Source organism: Melospiza melodia, chromosome 19, assembly GCF_035770615.1.
Source record: "Melospiza melodia melodia isolate bMelMel2 chromosome 19, bMelMel2.pri, whole genome shotgun sequence".
NCBI classification, from domain to species: Eukaryota; Metazoa; Chordata; class Aves; order Passeriformes; family Passerellidae; genus Melospiza; species Melospiza melodia.
This window is the reverse complement of record NC_086212.1, coordinates 12,833,285-12,853,889: the sequence shown is the minus strand read 5'-3', so window position 1 is coordinate 12,853,889 and position 20,605 is coordinate 12,833,285.

Here is a 20,605-nt window from a genome sequence, read left to right as displayed (position 1 = left end):
CTGGTCCTCTTGCACACTGTGTCCCTGGCACCCTCAGACCCTTCATTATCACCAGGGTCATCAAAAGAATGGGGTAAATCCCTTAAAAATCCTCTCAACACTCTACACAAAAAAATATGGGACCCTTTGAGGGCAAGTCAGAATGCCCACCTCAGGTGGTGCTTGCCCATGCCAGCCATTCCCTCTCCATTCCTCAAACCAGGCCTGTGGGACAGAGCTGCAACTGACAAAGGACTCAGAATCAGCTGTTGGCACGAAGCAAAGCACAAATCTGAACCTAGATGTGTCTGGGACAGAACAACACTTTTCTTTGTTTCGGTGAGTATCGATGAACCCTCTTGTTCTCTCCCTTTGAGCACATAAAACAACGCGTGTGTCCCGTAGTGTGAGGGCCAGGCTGCCTTTGGAAGCAGTGAGGGAAGAGGCTGAGCTGCCATGGCTCTGCCAGGCCAACACTTGTGGTGCTGGCACTAAAGGCTGAAGTTTAACGCATTTTTCCAGACTGAAAAACTAGTTTCAGTATTTGCAAATGAGGCAAAGAAATCAAAACACATGTATGCCCCCGGCAGAACCCCAGGACCCTGCACACTCACTTTTCCTGGTGAAACTGGCTGTTTCACCAAATAAAAGGAAACTTTAGGGGAAAATAAGGAAGCTTGTCGCCAAGTTCACAGCAGTATTCCTGCTGATTGCAGTGGGGAGAAGCTGAGGCCTGATTCCACAGTCCCATATTTTCTAAGCAGGACCTTCAGCATGCTGGGGTGAGGTCTCACTGCAATGGGTTTAATGACTTTGTCAAAAATAATGCATAACATCTTTAATGTGAAGTGAGACAAACTTATCTGTCCTGGGTGCATAAAGAATTAAAGTTTAATGATACTTGCCAACATAAAAAATAACAAAGTCCATTTGTAATGCAGGCACTCCTTTTTCTAGCTGATGTTTTTATCTCTTTTTGTTTCTCAAATTCCCCAAACCAGTCATTCTCGGTAAATGTCCAAACCACTGTGGTTTTATTATATTTACAAATACATAAATTCTCAAATGCATAGGCAAAAAAAATTTGTCCTTTATAATGATAATAGAGAGAAAAAAATAGTTTTTCAAGAAGTTTTCTTTATAAACCAGCACTTACTCTTTTCAGGCATAGCCAACTTAAATGAGGAAAATAATGGAACAGGTAGTTTTTTACCACTAACAAACTTTTATTTTGGCTACACACCTCTCATATGACACTTCCAGCCTCTAACACTAATCTCCTTGATTTCTTTCAGAGTATTCTAAAAGCATTTTTTGGGGTGAAGGAATAAAACCAAAGCAGAGTAATTTTCACGCAGGTGTCTGAAAATTTTAATAATCATACGTAAACCATCGCAAGCTTCTATCACATATCAGCCCCACAGGACAGAGTGATAGATTTCATTCATCTGGCCTCTTTCATCCCTGTGGCTCCCAAGGGACCTTATCAAAGTAACCGAGCCCTGAGCCCTTCTCTCTCTTTTTTTTGGGAAGAATTCCTCCCGCCACCCTGGTGCTGCAGAACAGCAATGCAGCTGTTGGGCCGTGCACTGCCCCGGGAGGGTGAGAAGAGTGCCACAGCCTGTTAGAAATACCAGGAGGATTTAGACAGGCGATGGAGTCTTCCAACCTGGAAGTCTGCCAGGACATCAGGCTTGCATTCTCAGCTCGTGTGAAAATGGCTGGGTAATCTTCAGCTCCTGCAGAGGACCAGCAATGTAAAAATGCCTATAATTTTTATTATCAAATAATTACAGGCTACCTGCTGGGCAAAGCACGTGGAGGGAGACAAATGAGTGCAAATAAATAGCCTGTAATTCCAGCAGAACTATGTGGCCTGATTTATGCATTCAAAGAGAATAAAAGCTGTTCCTATTCTGATTCAGGGGCACTTCCCTCGCAGTGCTGTAAATACTAACACACCTGCAGGGTAACTGGGAACCAGCCCAAGGTGTTTTTACATTAGCTATGCTTCACTTGCCTGGCACCTTGTGTAATATTCATTCCTGTGCAAAACAGGTACAGAATATTTGAACTCAGGATCATGCACTCTTGTTAGAGCTGTACAGGGCATTGAGTTGTCCGGTTCCCAAAGGCCAAATATTTTCTCTTCCTCTTGCCAGAACAGCAAGGATAGGCAACCACACGTGAAGGCAGCAGGCCAGGAAACCAAAGACTGATCAGCCAACTGCTCTGAAAATACTGTTGTCTGAAAAGAGGGGTCCTCTGAGTAGAGAATTGGGTCCCCAAAAAGCCCTATCCATAAATCATAGCAGTGCTGCTTCTGAGTCCTGTCTCTGAGAGGGAATGCCAGGGGATGTACTGGGTGTACTGGAAGTGCTGAGTACGTGCATTTACAACTGATATTTACCTCTAGAACCACTTGTGTTCTATTTCAGTTTCAGGGGTGTATATTTCAGGAGGTGGAAATTGAATAATATATTCCTCTTTTGGGGCACTTGTGGAGAAGAGCTACGTGTCCTTCATGGAACCTCATTGAATCTCATTGGCAAACTCTGGAGGGAGCTATATACATTTAACACTCTTGGACTCACCAACAGATGGACCATGATGCACAGTTGGAAGATGGGGACTGAAACAAAAAGTTATAAAAAAAGTTACAAAAATAAACAAACCTGGAAAAATTCTTGAACTTCTCAGGGGGGAAAAAATAAGGGTGGGAATGCTATTCATTTCACTTCTAAGTAAAACCAGTTAATATGTGCAGAGGATTCTTCAGGAGAAATACAATGTGTAATTAATGTCTTCATTAATTAACTCAAAACATTAAGAGAAAAGATAGCAGCATCTTCCCCAAGGGACCTGGAGCCATGGAGGATATGTCCTGCTCAGACATTTGAAAGGTGCCATCAGGGCCTCTCTCAGGGCATTTCCCAGCTGGAATGGGCAGTAGTGAGTAGAAATGAGTACCCTGCTTCTCTCAACTCAGCACAGGGCAATACTTCCATGCTGTATTACTGCCACACTCCTCATCATTAGTAAAAAAATCATAGCATTGTCCTCCTTGATCACCCATAATTTCTGACACATGCCTGATCTTGAGCAGGTAATTCCCTCTCACTTCTGCATGATTGGCAGCAGCCTGTTTGGACTTGGCCATTTGAGGTTTGGTGGATAAAGACAGAGTTTTGGTTGTCTTTAGCAGCCACCTGAGATGAGCAGTGAAGGAAGTAGCACCTTCCTTTAGCCTCTTACTTTGCACCATTCACTAAGAAATAGTATTTAAAAAAATATTGCACAGTCATGCAATGCATACCCAGTGCATTTTACAGAGCAACAATAGGAAAATGTGAATAAACCTTGCAGAGCACCTGGCTCAGTGTATGTATTTATATATGAAAAAGCCCTGCAGTATTATTTACATGCTTAGTTGGAGTTTGTCCTTTCTAGAGAAGTCTGGGCTGCTACCTGTTATACTTGGCTCACGATGATTTAAATAAGAATTTATAGACCCTAAACCATCTGCAAAATGTCCCAGCTCTTCAAGGCCAATGTAAATGCAATGAGGGGGGAAAACCGCAGAAAGAAAAGGTTAACAAGGTTTCTCCTTGCCTCCCCCTTGGCACATTTTATAATTAACTGTATAATGTCCAAGAGCAAAAGGTTGAAACAGATAAAGTTCCCACATCCTTGGAGATAATTGCAACAGTTTGTGTGGCACATGAAGCAGCAGCAGCTCTGTTTGGTGTCACTGCACTACACGTTGCTGAGTGTGTGCACTGCAGGGCACTCTGGAGCCTGGCTTCACATCTCCACATGAAAGCAGCTTGCTGTGATTTATATCATCATGCTAATCAGGAAAACACATTAATTCAAGGTCCCTTTTGGGGCCTTGGGAAGAAGGAAGAATCAAAAATGAGCCAGATTTCTATTTTGTGCAAGGTGCCACTGTTTTCCAAAGTGTGAAGGAATTAAATGTGTCATTAATGTTTGCAGACACGTTAAAAGGCAGCTAGAGGAGGGAGCTCACTGTGTGCTGCAGTGAGAGCCATGGGCAGAGAACCTTCTTCTGCCCCCTGACTCTATCAGCATTAAGGAAATTTAAAATTTAAATAAATCTTGAAATTCTAGCCCACGTTTTCTTATGAATGACAGATCCTTCCTGCCCTCAGTCCACCACATTTCTCCAAGCCTGAAAACTGACGCTTCCTTCTTAACAGCAAAAAGTAGGAAAGACGTTTGTGGTCTGGTGGTTACACCATGGGGTTGGAAAGCAGAAGAAGTGGTGTTTCAAATCTGGGCCAAGATTCTTGTTCACCATGGACTTGATCCTGCCAGATACTGAGCACCCACTGATTATCCAAGGCCAGGCCCTCATGCAATTCATGTGAGTCCAAGGTCTTGTTCCAAAGTAAAAACTGGGCCCGTATTCAAAAAAATCGGTGCTGATTCTGTGGTTATGCTGCTTCCTTCACAACCCCAGCAGTCCAGCATTAATTTTCATTTTCTCTTCTAGTGGCATGAGGGCTGGGACAGTCATATTCCAACACTTGACACCTCCAAACCTCTGATTCCTTATGAAAATCTCATTTTACTTCTGTCTAGCATTTAGTTTTTTCAGATTAGTGGGAGGTCCTGTTCTTTAATGTTTCTGCCCATACCCAGGAAGGGAGAAGAATAACAAATCTGAAAAGAAATTGCTTTTATTCTGATGAATTGCAAAATCACCACTAGCTCTCTCTTTGGCTAGAGGAGAACCCACTACAGATACAGACACAATCTGTGCTGAAACTGGTTTTTAGGGCAACATGTGGCTTAGAAACAGCAGGGAAGCATAATCATATACCTACTCTGGCTGTTGGGCAAGGAATAAAAATCGCCTCAAGGTTTTTTAATGCTCACCCATTAGGAGGAATTTAGGTGCTAGTGTCCTATAAATACCTTAGACCTGTGATTTTATGTGTGTTTTCCATGGACCTTGTGGCGACTCTGAACTAATTCTAAGGTTCTGCAAAATATATAACCAAGAAAAGCAGGTCTATTGTCAGAGACTCCATGGGGGTCCATGAATCCAAAAGTCTGGAAACTACTACCAAGGTCAATGGATGGATTATTTAGATTGGATATGGCCCCTTTTTTCACATTCTCTTATTTAATGCAATTTTCAGGGTGAGATTTCAGCGTGCCAGTTGTACCACTACAGGCAGAAAACTGCACAGACCTCTCTGACTCCTGCAGCTCCAAGCATGGCCTCTGCCATTCTGCAAAGACAGAGAAAATAAGAGGGAACTTGGGCCATCAGAAAGGAAAGGTAAAATAACCATATCTTTGTTCAGTGACCATAGTAACCATAAGCAGTTGTTAAATCAGATTTTGGAACATGTTAAAAACCCAAGCCTTTCTGTGCTCCCTACTCCAGGGCTGTTGTAATGATTGTTTTCTCCTTGTTAAAACAATCATTTACTCTTTACTTTGAGGAAGATTAATGTTCTCAAGGCACATAATGATATCAGCAGAGATAAATCACAAAGGCCACCAGCCAAACTCGGGCTGCTGTGAGGACTGCACCATAAATTGCTGCAGCAGACATGCACCTGCTCCCACCTCAGGCCAGCCCCTTGCATGGCAAATTCCTGCAAGGCATGAGGAAAGCACGTAATCACTTGTTAAATTCTTGCTCTATCTAAAAAGTATTTAAGGATATGAACTTCAGTTCAAGCCTTGCATGTGTAATACCCTTATATGCCCAAAACATCATTCCACCGTGTGCATTTTTTCTGGTTTATGTATGTGCATTTTCCCTGACACTGTAAAAGCCTATCTAAAAATGTTTTCAAAGATTTTTTTTAAATATACAAGGAAGCTGTGGAATGAGGGTGTCTTTTGAGTGCTTTGGTCTATATGGCACACATTCATGTGAAGGTGCCCCATGGGTACCTGGGGCTTCAGCATTCTTGCCAGGATGTCTTATTGCACAAACCCTCCTTGCTGCCCCATAAAAACCACCAACTGTCCCAAACTGCTGACCTATTAACCAAACAAACTCTGCTAAATATTGCCATGTGTAAGTGTACTATTATTTTTCTAATTGCTAAAAGCATGTCCTTCCTGTGCTCAATAGCCTCTAGAAGAGATTGTTAACAGCTGGGTATTTAGCACAACAGAGGCTTTAGACTTAAAGGAACATTGTCCAGGTTAGCCAGTGAATTTGGCCATCTGTATTTTTTTATAGATGATTCTTTTCATGTTATCCATGTTCTGTTTGAAACTGTGAATCAATGGCTCTCATGAGGGTTAAGTCAGCAGAGAGCAGAGCTCATTATTAAAAGAAAAGACATGAGAGAAGATGGATGTAACCTTGGATAGCTGATGATGGATTGGGGCTCTTTTTAACTGGATGTACAACCTTTTGCTGTGGGAATGAGGACTGGGGGGGTGAGGGGAAGCAATATTTTCTGGTATTTTCTGATGTGGTTGTATGGGATAGCTTGGACCCAAAACGTCCCAATCGCTCCCAGCTATTTAGGGATCATGGATAAAGAAAACCCCAAACTGTGCTTTGCCCGTGGTTTCAGTGGTGAGGGAGTCCATCTTACATATGGCTGCAATAACTTTGAAAACCTAATTTTATTTTCCACTACTATTGCAAGAGGTTTTTGTCCTCCTGCTTTTTGCTTGCTGTGGAGGACCAGTCGTTTTTATTCTCATTTCTAGACAGCTTCAATTCCTGAAGATGTGAACTGGTTTGCTGTTAGGGCATTTGTATTTTAGGCATGAAAAACAGATGTCTAGACCCATTAGTGTTGGGAAGAGAGATTTCTTTGGTATTTGAACTATAAATATGGCAAATTTCCCCTCATCTTATATTTTGTAAAGTTTTGTTTTTGCAAAAATATCTAATCTTAAATCAAACTGTGTCTGTTTGGTTATACCAGTCCTTTTGAGCCAATACAGTCTATCACGTCAGCAGCAGTTTAGGTATTCCAAAAATAAAATCATTATAAATCTGTGCTCTGTACCCCTGTGTACCAAAATCTTAGGGACAAAGCAGAGATACTCTGCATTTACAGAAGCAAGATTTAAACCTCCGAATCTCAGTGAGTTGCATGTGTGCTACAGCAACAATGATCTTGAGTTAGGCCCATAAGTCAAGTGTTCACAATAAGAGGTGACTTCTAGACTTTCAGAGCAGCTTCTCCCTTTTTGTGCGTCACCACTGCAGCATCACGGAGCTCAGCTGCCTGATCCCAGGGATGCTGAGGGGTCACAGCTCCACCAGGGCTGGAACCACCCCGGGATGCCCTGAAAGTGCTGCAGGACTGAGGGGAGGCAGGACCTGCAGCCAGCCCCCAGTGAGTGCCCAGGCTGCAGGCAGAGCTGCCAGGGGACCTTTGATCCTCTGCAAACAGAAAGTGCAATTGATTCTCTTCGCTTAGAAGCATGACTGGTGTTACATTTCCTGAGCTGGACAAGGGTGGTCCAGATGTCCATGACAGATTTTTGCATAAGCACTTTACATTTTTTGTTTTTCTAGCTGTGTGCTCTTCTTCTCTGGTTTAAAAAAAAAGTTCTTCATACACTCTTGTTGAAATCATTGCCCTGAAAAAGGACTTACATCAGCCTTTAGCCTTCAATAGTTTATTGGATCTCTGGTTGCTAGTGGGGAAAATAGACAAAATTAGGCAGACAGGAAAAACTGTGGGACAGTTATTTATGTGAATTTTGGGTAATTTTTTCTTTGTAACAAGTTAGTGCAACCATATGGTGGAAAAAATATGCCAAGTTTTACCCAATCTACTCACAAGTCAAATAATTGGACATATAAACTGATTATTCAACCACATATGCATTTTGAGCAATCTGGAATGTTATTTTTTATGGACCAGATTCCAGATTATTCAGACATTCTACAAAGAGTCAAAATGCCATAAAAATGTAATGATTCTGTCTCCATTTTTATGTGTCCACTCCCCAATCACTGTGGACACAGAGGTCCCAGCCCTTCATGCAGGGAGCTGGACAAGGTTCCCACAAAGGAGAGACAGAGTATTTGCACACCCTGGGGGTCTGTAGAGATGGGCAGGTCTAAACCATGGATCCACTCACTCTCCAGTGAGATAATCATAGTAATAAATGATATATTAATACAGATCACTGTAAGTTGTCACAGGTTATCACTTTTGAATTCCTTCTGTCCTTTAACATCTAAGGAAATAGAAATTACCGGCTGTGCAAATATTAGCCCATCTTTCTGAGTGTGCCAAATCACTGGCTTCAGTGAAAAACCTGCTCTTCTGCTTCTCTGGGCTGTGGTCACCCCTACGAGCCTGCAAGGTACTTATTTCCCTGATAATAAAAATAAACTTAGCCAATTTCCAAGCCACTTCCAAGTTTGCTTCTGGAATATCAAACATAAATTTTCATTCTCTTATTTCTTGATTAATGCATTGAGCATCAACTTTTCTCAGTCACTTCTAAACTTTAATCAAGGATAAATCACCCCCAATGGGCATTTTAATCTTGTTTCCATATTTTTAAAGGAAATTAAATGTTAATTGCTGCTAGGTAAATTTATCTAAAACACTGATTTTCAATTCATCCCACAAACAGTAAGAAAATAAAGATAATTGTGAGGCATTTCCTGCTGAATAAAGGGAGCAAGGACTTTTTTCCCCAAATAATATTTCTAAAATAAAGTATTTTAAAAGATTACTGTTATTGTATATTTTTAAATGTCTGTTACTTTCAAATGCCCAGCTAAGCTGACTGCAGTAATTGTTAGGAAAATATTTCTCTCCCTGTCTCCGAGGTGACTGTGGAAGAACTATGACTTTGTTTAAGGAGAGATTAAAAAGTAGAGAGAAATTGCCATTGCATATTCAACAGCAACCAGAAAATAGAAAGCCCAGCTGCTTTAGTGGGCTGGTGTGTGACATCCCTGCTGCTGTGTGTGTACTCGAATCCTTTGGGGGAAATCATCCCTGGTTAGAGCTCAGCCTGTGTTCAGCTTCCAAGTCAAGGCCATTCATTTGGGGCTCTCACCACTTGTACTTGCCCTTTCATTATCTCTTGGGGCTGCTCCTCAAATCTCCTGACTGCACCATCCCAGGAAATTGGGAGTTTCAGAAGATGTCACAGCCTGGCTACCCTGAAATCAAGACATCCCACAGCACACACAAACGGGGACCCACACTCTGCCTTTCCAACAGCGTTACCCACAACCATCTCAATTTTAGGATTGAGCTCTTGCATTGCCAAAGATTTAAACCTAAAAAATGGCTTTGGACTAAAGTTTTTGTAAGATTTACCACTAAAATCATCTCTGTAATCAGCAAGCAAAATCCTTATGGCTTCAAATCCTACTTTTTGATCTTTTTCACAAAAGCATTGACATTATTCTATGAAGCAAAGAAGAAGCTGTGAAGGTCGAATCTTCTACGTCATTGCAATCATAAGAAGAAAAATATAAATTGAAAAAATGTCTCTATTATATAATCTGCACATTAACAGGTGGAAAAACAGCAACATAATTTACCTTTCGACACAGAAATGTCTTCCTTGGAGCCAAGCAAATTCACTCTGGTGTTTAATCTGAATAGTTGCCAATTTTCTGTCGGTAATGGGAATCCAGTGGAAACTCAGGAAGGAGAGAGAATTAAAGATAAATGCCACTTTCAGGGCAGGATCTTTGTCTAAGGATATTTGGTCGGGGTGGCAGAGCACAGACTTAGGGACTGGTCTCAGGTCTAGAGCAGCGTGTGCTGGTTTGCTTTTGTGGGCCTGTGCCAGAGTAGCAGGGTGATTTTCTAGAGTGCAAAATTATCATTACTAGTTAAGACTTTAGTGAAAATACAGGTGAGGCCCTCCAGGCTCACTCACTCTCACACACATGCACAGACAGCACCTTGGCCACATTCTAGCCCAGACATTTCAGGGATGCTCTGCAGCCACTCCCTCCTCTAGTCCATGACCAGAGCTGATGCTCTTTGCCTCAGGAAAAGCTTAGAGAATTCAGTCATTATGGTCCTGAAGGTTCCCTATTTTAAAGAAACATCATATTCTTATAAAAAGGTGCTGGGACTAAAACCTGCTCTCAGGAAAGGCTTGCAGAAGGGGAGGACTGCCTGCATTGAGTTAACAGACCCATTAAAATCCAGAGAGGGTCAAAATTAATATTATTTTCTAAATTTCACAGATGTTACTTTATTAAAAGGAAACCCCAAGATGTTCAAAGGAGGCAGAGAGCTAAGCTGCCAGTGTCATTGAATTTTAATGATGAGTGTGTTCCTGAGGCTCTTTTAAAATCCCAGCTTTAATGTGTTGCTTCATGCAAGGCTAGAAGGCTTGATTGCAAGCAATAATTAAAAGTCTTCTAATCCCAAGAAAACTAGATTAAACCAGAGCTCCTCTTTATAGTGCTTAAATTAAAGCTACTAAAATGGAAGCTTCTTCAGAGACATTACTTTCCATTTTTTATTCTTAGTGTCTCCCTCTGAATCAAGAGCTGCTAAAAGGGGTGAATATAATGTTAAACAGGCTAACAATAATTTCAGTCTAATCAATCTCTCTGGTACTACAGCAAGTGCAATTATTTTAATGGAATGCCAAGATAAGTAAGAAACTGAAAGTAATCTGAAAATTTTTCTAACTGCCTGTTAATAGTGGACTTTCCTTCATTTTCTCCTTTGAAAACATTCCAGGAGTGTTCAGAACTTGAGTGAAATATCTCCCTAAATATTGCTTAAGAATGACTTTTGTGCTGTCTGGTTCAAATGCAAAAAAATCTCAAAAATCCAGCAAAAAAACCCTTTCTGTAAGTTACTGCAGTCTTGCCTTTTGCAAGGATGATGAAAAAAAAATCTGGAACTTACTTCTCCTTTGTTTGCATTGATAGGTCTTTTATTCTGGTACTGGACATTAAACAGACATTCAGCTTTTCACCTTCAGTATAAAACCAGGAAAAAAGTAGGAAAATGAACAAAAATGCAGGAGAGAAAACTGATAAGACAAAGTAGTTGCTCAGAGATAATAATAAAATAAAATAAAATGCTTCTGATACCAAGGATATGTGGCCATAGCAAGGCCTCGGCAGTAACATAGCTGTGTTGGAAGGATCGACACAATTTACCCATAAATATTTTTCTTGCATGAAGGCTAAGGGATGAGGCATATATAAAGATGTACACATAAGATTTCTGTCCCAACTGGCAGCTGGTATCCCACTTTCCTTTTGAACTGGCAGCAACTGGGGCAGGCTGTTCCTTGCTCTGCTGCTCAGATGTCACAGGACCTGTTCTCTGGGGACAGGGACTCGGGGATGGTGTGACAGGCGTGCTGTGACGGGCACGTTGTGCTTCAGCACTGGCACACTCACCTGTCTGGGCAGGCACAGAGCCCACACACACCCAGTGCGAGCTGGGGAATTGTCACCAGGTGCCACCCGCGTGTCCCAGCTCCGCCCAGAGCCCGCCTTGGAGGTGCAGGAGGTGCCCCGTCCTGGCCGGGGAACAGGCACCCAGCACAGGCACTTTTGGCAGAGCCTCCCTGCACCACAGCCTGCAAAACATTTCATTTTCCTCGCCTCGCCCCCAGCGCTCCCCTCCGGTTGTGGTTTGCTGCCTGTGTACCCACAGAGAGGCATCTGCAGCAGGAGAGTCAGGGCAGAGAGGTTTTCCACTAGATTGAAATAGCTTGGAAATGCTCCATCCTCTTTGGAAAAGGACCTCGGGGTTTGTGCCATATCATGGGGGCGAACAGCAAGGAATCCTCTCGCACCATTTGTGCTTCTAAATGCCAGCCACGCTGCACTGCTGCCGAAAGATCCGTGCCAGGCTGCGCTGGAAAAGCCCGGGGCAATTCCCAGGGGAATCACTGAACTCCATCAGCGACCGAGAGTTCCTGAGCAATGGGCATCGCTGCCAGGGCGGCTGTGCCAGGGCTCGCTCCGGGCAGAAGGTTCGCAGCCATCCTCCCTTTCCCTCCCTGCACCGCCTGCCCTTGGGGCTCGCTGTTTCTGCAGCCTGCCGTGCGTTACTGAGGCTGCTCCTGCCATCGGCTCTCAGAAACAGGCTCCCTCCTGAGCCCCTCGCTGCCATGCCCTAAATCATCATCTGCCATCATTCCAGGCTTGTCCCGGCTTCTAAGACATATTGGTAGTGACAATAATGGCTCTCAGAGCAAAGCTTACTCAACGTGCCCGTTTGTGTAGGTTTCCAATACACAGCACTCTAAAACGTGGCCATTTCTGTGGTTTTCTCCTTGTGAGCAACTGAGTTTCAGCAATCAGAGGAAAATGGGCCAGGGTAATTCTCCTCTCTCCTGGTTGCTTTTACCTGTCATACCACTCACAGATATTTCAACACACCAGCCCTAGGACAGCTGTAGCCTGTGAATAGTTCCCAGGGCTTCATTTGACAAAACTTCTTCCTTTCAGTTAGTTTTATAAAGAGGGAGAATTTCTCTGTGGTGAGGAATGTCATTGCATTTCTTCGTGCTTTTCAGTAAATTGAGAAGCCAGGAAAAAAAAATTATAATACACCTGGTGTCAGGATATTCAGTGCAGCCTAAGTGGGAAAACAACTGAGGCAGTGGAGGGGGGTTCAGCTGTGTGCTCTGTTACATGGAAAAACTGAAGTTGTACAATTATGTTGTACAACATCACCTGATGAAGAAAAAGATAGGAGCACCAAACTGTGGTGCAAGAGGAATCCAGGCTTTGGTTTGGTGTTGGGAAAAGCCAGGCTCCAATCTCCTGTTGCTTTAGTGTGCATAGCTGCAATAAAGACACCAGGAGCTATGCTCACATGGGAGCAGACACTCAGATATTATCTTAATTTACTTGCCCATTCTGTTTCTTAGTGCTTTTCTTTCTTAAACTCATGCAAAGTCCAGTCCCAGTTCAGGCAGAACTCCTCTGCCTAAAGAGCACTTTATGTTGTGTGGAAACACAAGCAATGCCTTCTGTACAATATCCCAGACACTAATGCAGGATTTTTAATCTTAACACAGCAAACCTGGTTTTCTCTAAAGATAGCTTAGTCTATCAAATGGCCCTGCTTATTGGAAACCTCCACTGACTTTTAATAAGGTTTCTGTCCAATGTATGTGCCCAGAACAAAGTGCACTTTTTGCTGTGCTAGAAGAATTTGAATAATCAATAGTTTTAAATAAAATTCAAATAACTCAATTTTAATTGAGTTGAAGTAATCTTTCTTTCAGTTGAAGTAGTCTTTCTTTCCCTGCAAAAATACTTTCTGTGAAATCCTTTTGACTTTTTGTATCTGTTTATTGAAGTGTATTGATGCTCAGTGCAATGAACTCAGATTTATGGAGAGACGGTGTATCAGACAAGATCTGGGCTTGGGGCAGTTTCCATGTCCAACACCCACTGAACATTTACACAGATCAGTATTCCAACCTTTGCAATCTGAACATCAGTAAGGGATGCTGTGCCCTGCACTGCTTTAGTATAGAATGCAAAAGAGTAAAAGCACTAAAATCTGTTCAATCTGCTGGCCCAAGTAGGAGGCAGATGCTCTGAAGGATTGCAAAGAAATTCCTGTGGGCTGTTGAAAATAATGCAAGGGATTTGGATGCAGCTCTCTGGCTCTTTGCAAAGCCTCTCTTTTTATCTGCCACTTACGGAGATGCAGTTTTCATGAATAAGATTTTAAGCCTTCCCTGAAGAGCCAATGCCATTAAAGGGCGCTGGGAATCCCCGCCTCTGTCAAGTTCAGACCAGTCTTGATAACAAAGTTCTGCTCCTGCTTTGCATCCCTAAGTGCCTGTGCCTCCCTCCCTGCCTTTTCTGCCTTGTCCATAGACATATAAGGATCCCTGGCACAGGAATGGCATCACTATGGCCCATATTTGGGGTTTTTGTAAGGTAAGAATTATGAACAGAGCAAATACTAAATGCTGCTGACCTGGCTGGCTGGTCAGGTCTGTACCTGGTTTCCCAGCTGCACACTCAGACTCCCTGTCTGGTTCCATCTCTGATACACACACATATATCTTAAAGATTCAGTGTGAACCTAATAAAACATTTTTGCAGGCCCTTTGAATTGAAATTGAAAAGGAAGCCATTCCAGTCACCATAAGTATTCACTTTTCCTTTCTGGCATACTTAAGTAGGTGAGAATTTGAGGCAGGTGCCCTCCAGTGTCTGCTACTATTATTTGCTGAATTTTGCAATGTAGAAGTCATTCTTTTGGATTAGTGTAGTGTGTGTTTGTGTACACATCTATGGAAGCTGAAAATAAGAATGGTTTCCAATAATGAAATCTTAACCCAAATTGCTGTAGTACTCTCACATTATCCAATTATTAAAAAAAAAAAGCACTGTTTAATTTGGAAAGAGATGGTTCCAGTTATAGAATGAGTTATGTGGATTTGATTACAGAGCAAAATTCTTGTTAAATTGGTATTACATAATGTGTGAGTGAGAGTTCTTTAGGTTTAATAATCTGATCTTCCTGCATTTTTCAGTTTTCCTGTTTATTTAGAAAGGTGATCTCTTTGCTTCATGGACATGGGACCCATGTCAAAAATTTAGAAACTGAAAGTAAAAAGGAAAGGACAATCAAATGAAATGACAGGGGAGCTGCTGTCCTCCTAAATAAACCACAGCCAAGGAAAATGCAACTGCACTCCCCTTGCTCTATTTTAAAGAATGCACTTTGCTCCTAGAAACTTTTCATTCCATTATCAGTTAATCTACTGAGAAAAATACTTGACAATAAGGAATATAGATTTTGTAGCAAAATATTAGGGACAAAATTCTCTCTGTTATAACAGGCTGCTGTTCCCTGCTGCTGCTGGCCTGGGTGATGGAGCCAGAAAAGGACAGAACTTCACTGCCAGTCCCCTGTCCTCAGCTGTGCCAACACCACCAGGATCAGCAGAGGCTGTACATTTGTAATTTTCTTTTCATGCACAAGCATGAAAGGCTCTGACTTGAAATGTGTCCCCTGGCATTTCTGTAGTTTGGAAAAATTCAGCCCAAAATCTGGGCTTTGGAGTGGTTCCCTCCAGCTCGGGGTGGTTTGTCCCCATGTGTTGGATGCAGGGACCCAGTGCTGGTGCATGCAGAGATTTGGGGGCACACAGAGAGCCTGTACACAGGATGGGCCACAGGCAGGGTGAACAATAAACTCCCACTGCTGGGAGGAATCAAATCCTCTTTTTCAAGTGCTGCCCTGGCTTCTCTGTATGACAGAGAGAAGAGAAGACAGTGCAGTGCAGTTTGTGTCAGCTATCACAGGAGGGTGATAAATGTGCTGTCAGAGTCCTACAGCTCTATCTGTTTGCTGTCTGGTGGTTGCATGATTCAGGAGCAGTTTATGAGTTTCTTCTGGAACCAGATGGTTGCAAGGCAACAAAACGAATGCCAGCCACATATAAATGTCAAATGTTCAAACCATTACATGTCAACATAGCCAGGGTGTGCAGCCAGCACTGCTGCAGAGCACAGAGCCACAGACAGGCAGCAGGGCTTGTTTAGCCAAAGAAATACAGAATTCAGGAAAACTCTGATTCTAAAAGAGATACTTGTTGAAAATAAATCAACTCCTTATAACAAAAATATGACCAGGTCTGTGAGTCATGAGATAGCCTGCAATATATGTCATGAAAGCAAGTCCTGTCAGATTTAATTACTTTTTTCTTGCAGCTTTAAACAGAGCTGGCTTCAGCATGAAGGCAGCTCCTTATTAAAAAAGAAATATAAAAGATGAGATTACTAACCACGAGGAATTTACCAACAGAGACAGTATCTAATCCTGTGCAATATCCTGTGCAATCGTGAAATATCTGGGATATCTGCAGCATTCCAGAGAATTATATTTGGGCATTAATTATTCTTCTTAATTAGCGTAGTCAGACAGAGCCTAACTGCAAGGCCTTCTCAGGCTGGCAGCACACTCAGTGGGTTCCATTAGCACATAAGATGTACTACTTTAATCCAGAACAAAGTATTCTGCCCAGTAGTTCTGCCAGTTTATGCCAAATCCCATGGACTTGACTGGGGCCAGATTTTGTACTTTGGCTGCTTCTCTGTGTTCTGGCAGAGATGAATGCATTTTTATAATGAACTATTCAAAATCTTTCCAAACAAACTCAGTTTTAAAAGGATTTCCCCGCTGTCAGAAATGAGGTATTTAGCTGATTCGTGATGAGTACAACCTTTTCTAATAATGCCTGCATATATTTCCTTTTGAGCTGCACTTCATTCATTTGCTGGAAATCCAGGAAACATTTGAATCAAGTTAGGACCAAACAGTACAGAGGCTGCAATGTGGTTATCATCATGTCAGGCACAAGGAAAAGACCAGGGCAGAATCCACTCCCTCCAGAATGTTCCCATCAATATTATGGGTGTGAGAAGGAGCCTGCAGCCATCTGGCCTTCATTAGCTCTGTTTCAAGCTTGCTATACATAAGGAAGGAGTCTGAGAGACAGTCTGTTACAGCCAAAGACTGCATCAAATACCCAGTCCCAGTGTGAGTGATCCCAGGAACTACCTGCTAATGAATGGAACATGGCATTTGGCACCAAGGATGATGGTGAAGTGATAAGTTAAAAAATGTCCTTTATTATTGTCTTCCTTTATAAAATTACACAGGATGCACCATTCATTTCAGAGCCTTTGTAACCACTCATTTAGCTCTGCATTATTTAGCAAGAATGAGTCTTTTGGTAAAATCTGTGCCATTCTAAAACTGATTTTTCATGGCCCATTGCAAAATTGTTTGTCTTCCCCATACATCAAGTTTTATTGCCATCAGTTGCAGCTGCACTACAGGGTAATGTGATTCTATTCCATAAAAAATCAGCAGCAAATCACTGTGGGTGCATCTATAAACCTTTTGGGATAAAGTGGTGTCTCATACCTGTGTGTTCAACAGTCCAGACAGTGAATTATTGCTGGACTCCTGCATCCTGGAAACTGGGACCAGGATGGAGAAGTCCATACAAGGCTTGACCTTAAAAGACCTCTGCATTCTAAATTCCTGCCGACTCCAGTGGGCAGCTGAGTGTGGGAGGTTGGCAAAACAGAGCTGGGGTTTTGCTGCAGGAACCATTAAGGGACATCCCACTGTACGCCCCAAGAAGGTTTCCAAGGCCTAAATTAGATCTGGGCACCATCTGGGTCAGTGGTTACTGGGGCTGCAGATTTCTATGGAGTCCTCAAAGGACAGGCAGTCACTCCATCACAGTTGTCCCTGGGTTTGTTTTCTGCAGCGGTTTGCACAGAATGTGGGGAAATGTCTCCCAAATCTATCAGCACATTCTGCAAAACCCCACTCCAGCCCCAGCCAGGACGGGCGTGGGGCTGTAATTACCAATGTGGTCCTGGCTCCTCCCTGGACAAAGCAGGAGCTTACAAAGTCCTGGGTCAAAAATGACATTTTTCATATCAGATTGAAAACTGCAATTCTTCCTAAAATAAAACCAACAAACCACCTATTCTAAGATTAATGTGCAACATAAATCAGAAGTAATCCAACTGAGACTGTTAAAACAAAGCTGCTTTTTCTTACCAAAGTGAAACACTTGGATGTGACAAAAAATAAATGGTAAAGGCAGAACTGCTGCTTTTGACAATTTTAAATGAGATTTCACTTTAATCAGTGAGATTCTGCAAAGTGTTTCTGACTTGTTTTCCCTGGCTATTTTCAGAGCCTTGCTCTATTAATATTTATTACCCATATTTTTACACCTGGAGGAATAAGTTGCTCCCTACTGTTAGCGAGCTACTATAACTTTGAATTTCCTATCATGGTTAGCACAGGAAGGGGAATATCCAGGCTTTAGTCTTCCACGTGGTTCAGGTTCATCATCTTCAGAATCTTGTCTGTGAAGTGGGAGCCAATGTTTGCCATTTTACTTATCCACAAGGGAAATTTCCTTTGAGATGCTCAGATGAAAATTCAAGAAATTAGGATGACTTTGGTACAATTGCCCTGGTACAGCAAGAGGTTTGTCTGCAAAGGATAGAGTCTGCTTGGCTGTGCATCCTGCTGGTGTGGCATTGACATCTGGGTGCACTTAATTGTCTTTACCATGGTTCTCCAGCTGTTTCTGAGCAGCAGGGTGTGAGCCAGCACGAAAACACAGCATCTTCTACAGACAGAACTGTTGGGACACTGAAAGCGAATGGAATCGCCTGTGCTCTCCTGAAGGGCAGCTCTTTTTCTGCTAGTTGTCCTTCCTCATTCTTCATCCAAGGGCAAGCTGATGAAATCAGACAAAGTCACAAAAAAAGGTGATTTCCAAGGAATATTTTTGCAGAGAATTTTCATACTCAAAAAAAAAGAATTTTCATATTTCAAAAAAGTGAAGAAGTGCAACTCAGGATCTTTCAGCCCTCGAAAAGGTGCGACTCTATTGAGAAAAGAGCTTTTCTCCTTAAGATTATTCTACTAACGGAAAATTTCTCAGCTGAAAACCAATGCACCAAGATCTCTTCCAAATCTCCCGCATCCTGGGTCAGTGTCTCCTTTTTCCTGGCTTGAGGAGCCCCCAGAGTGAAGAAGGCACAGTGGAGATGGAGCCAAGACCAGGCTGTAGTGGGGAGATGGTGCTCCTCCTCATGCTCTCCTCTCATCCCAAAAACTCAGAGGCTGCTCTGGGGCACAAGGAGATGCTCTGGCTCTCTGCTGTCTCTCCTGACTTGCTGCCTTCCATTTGATACACCCTCACTTTGTCCTTGTGCTCAGCTAAAGGTGTTTCAGGTTGCCTGCACAGGTAATTTTAGCTCCTCACTTCTCTTGGCACACCAAACGAGCGGCCTGGCAGCAGCAGCAGCTCATCAGGAGCAGCGGTGCGTGCAAACAGCCTGAACTGGGTCACAGCACCTCCACTCACTGCAGGGCACAGCTTTTGATGTCCCAGACAGATACCTGAGACAAGACAGCACTTATACACTCCATGATCTGTCAGACAGAGATGGAAAAGGGGTGATAAGGAAAAGAGGTGTGGTGGGAAGCGCTCTGTTGACATTGGTAGGGAAGAAGTGAGTGCGGAGGCTCCTGGGTGGCCTTGGGGAAGCCGTGGAGGCAGATCCAGGCTCTCTGAGAGGGGCAAGGCTTGTGCCTCCTCAGCCCAGCAGCACGTACAGAAGTGACCCAGAGCAGTGCTGAGCACAAGCTGTCGTGCAGCCAGGGCAGAAGGTTTGCTTTGTTTACCAAAGTGAAAGAAGTCATTTAATACAGAGACCCAGCCCAGTTCAGTCTGCCAGGAAAAAAGAGAAAAGAGCTGGGATTGGGATGGGACTGTTGTCCTGGCCTGCAGGCTGTGGACATGGTGTCTGCTCCCTGCTGTGATGATGCAAAAGGCTTGTCCATTAGTTTTGTCTCCTCAGGCCTTAGCCACTGTTCTTACTGAAGAAGAAGGAGTCAGACTGTCTTTTCATTGTGGGACCAGGTCAACACATGGAGGAGCCTGGGAAGTGCTGCTTTATCCCATTTTCCTGCAGTTGTCCATCAGCACTCCAGGTTTGATGGAGTCAGCACTGCAAGGCAGACGCTGCCATGAGTCACAGAGCGGCCAGCCCAGCACCGTGCCCTGGTGTCTCCAGCACAGATTCCCATGGGAGAAACCCCTGGATGTGATTCCTGAGCAGGGCCTTGCTTAGCAGACACTCACTGACAGTAATTGTGATCCCCAGAGGGGACTGGGCTGACTCACGCTCAGAATTTTCGTGCAGCATTTGGGATGGGCAGTGTTTGTGCTCTGAGTCACACTGAGCCGTTCTGTGTGGCTGGGAGGATGCTCCTGCGGGGTCCTAGCCCAGAGCTGCGCTGCAGAGGATTTCATGGAGTTGTCATGGGGCCTTTATGGAGGTCACATTGTTCTCAGGAGTATCAAAGTCCCCTGCCTGCCCCAGCCATTCCTACAGCATGCTCCAGGGGCTCAGCTTTGCACAGGAAACGCTCACTTAGCAATTGCAAGTAAATATGTAATTGGAGCTCAACACTCCAAAGTGTCAGGAGCCAACATCACCACCTTCCCAAGTCATGTCTGTGTTTAAAGATCCCAGGGAGGCCCTTGTTGTCCCTATTGTAGTCCCAGATGAAGAATGAGCCTCTATCCCTCTCTCTGAAGACAGCAGCTGCTCTACGGATGCTCAGCCGCTCTGGAGGACCCCAGCAGGCTGCCTCAAACCCCAGCCAAGAATAACATCAGAGCACAATGTAGTGAGTTTGTTTTTCACAAGGTTCTCCCAACTTCCATGGGCTGGGTGCATGACTCAAAATTAATGGAATGCAATAATGAATTTCACTTGTCAGGCCAGCATTACCCTATCTGCTGTGCTGAAACTGCTGTTGCATCACACTGGGTGCTGGGATAGGTTGGAATCCTGGAGGAAATTGTACATGGAGAAGTCCTGAGCAGGCCTAACCTGGGACTGGATGCAGCATATCTCAGAGGGACTTTTACTCTTGATAGTTTCCTTTTAATTAAATGTAAGCCTGCCTAAGAAAATAGAACTCAAGGTCAGGGGTTTTGGATGGAAAATGAAGTGACCGGGGCCCATGTTGTGTTTCACAGAGGGAGGCAGTGTGAGGATGTTTTATTCAGGGTGTAGGAATTAGATGTTTTCCATGGCATTTCTAAAAAATCC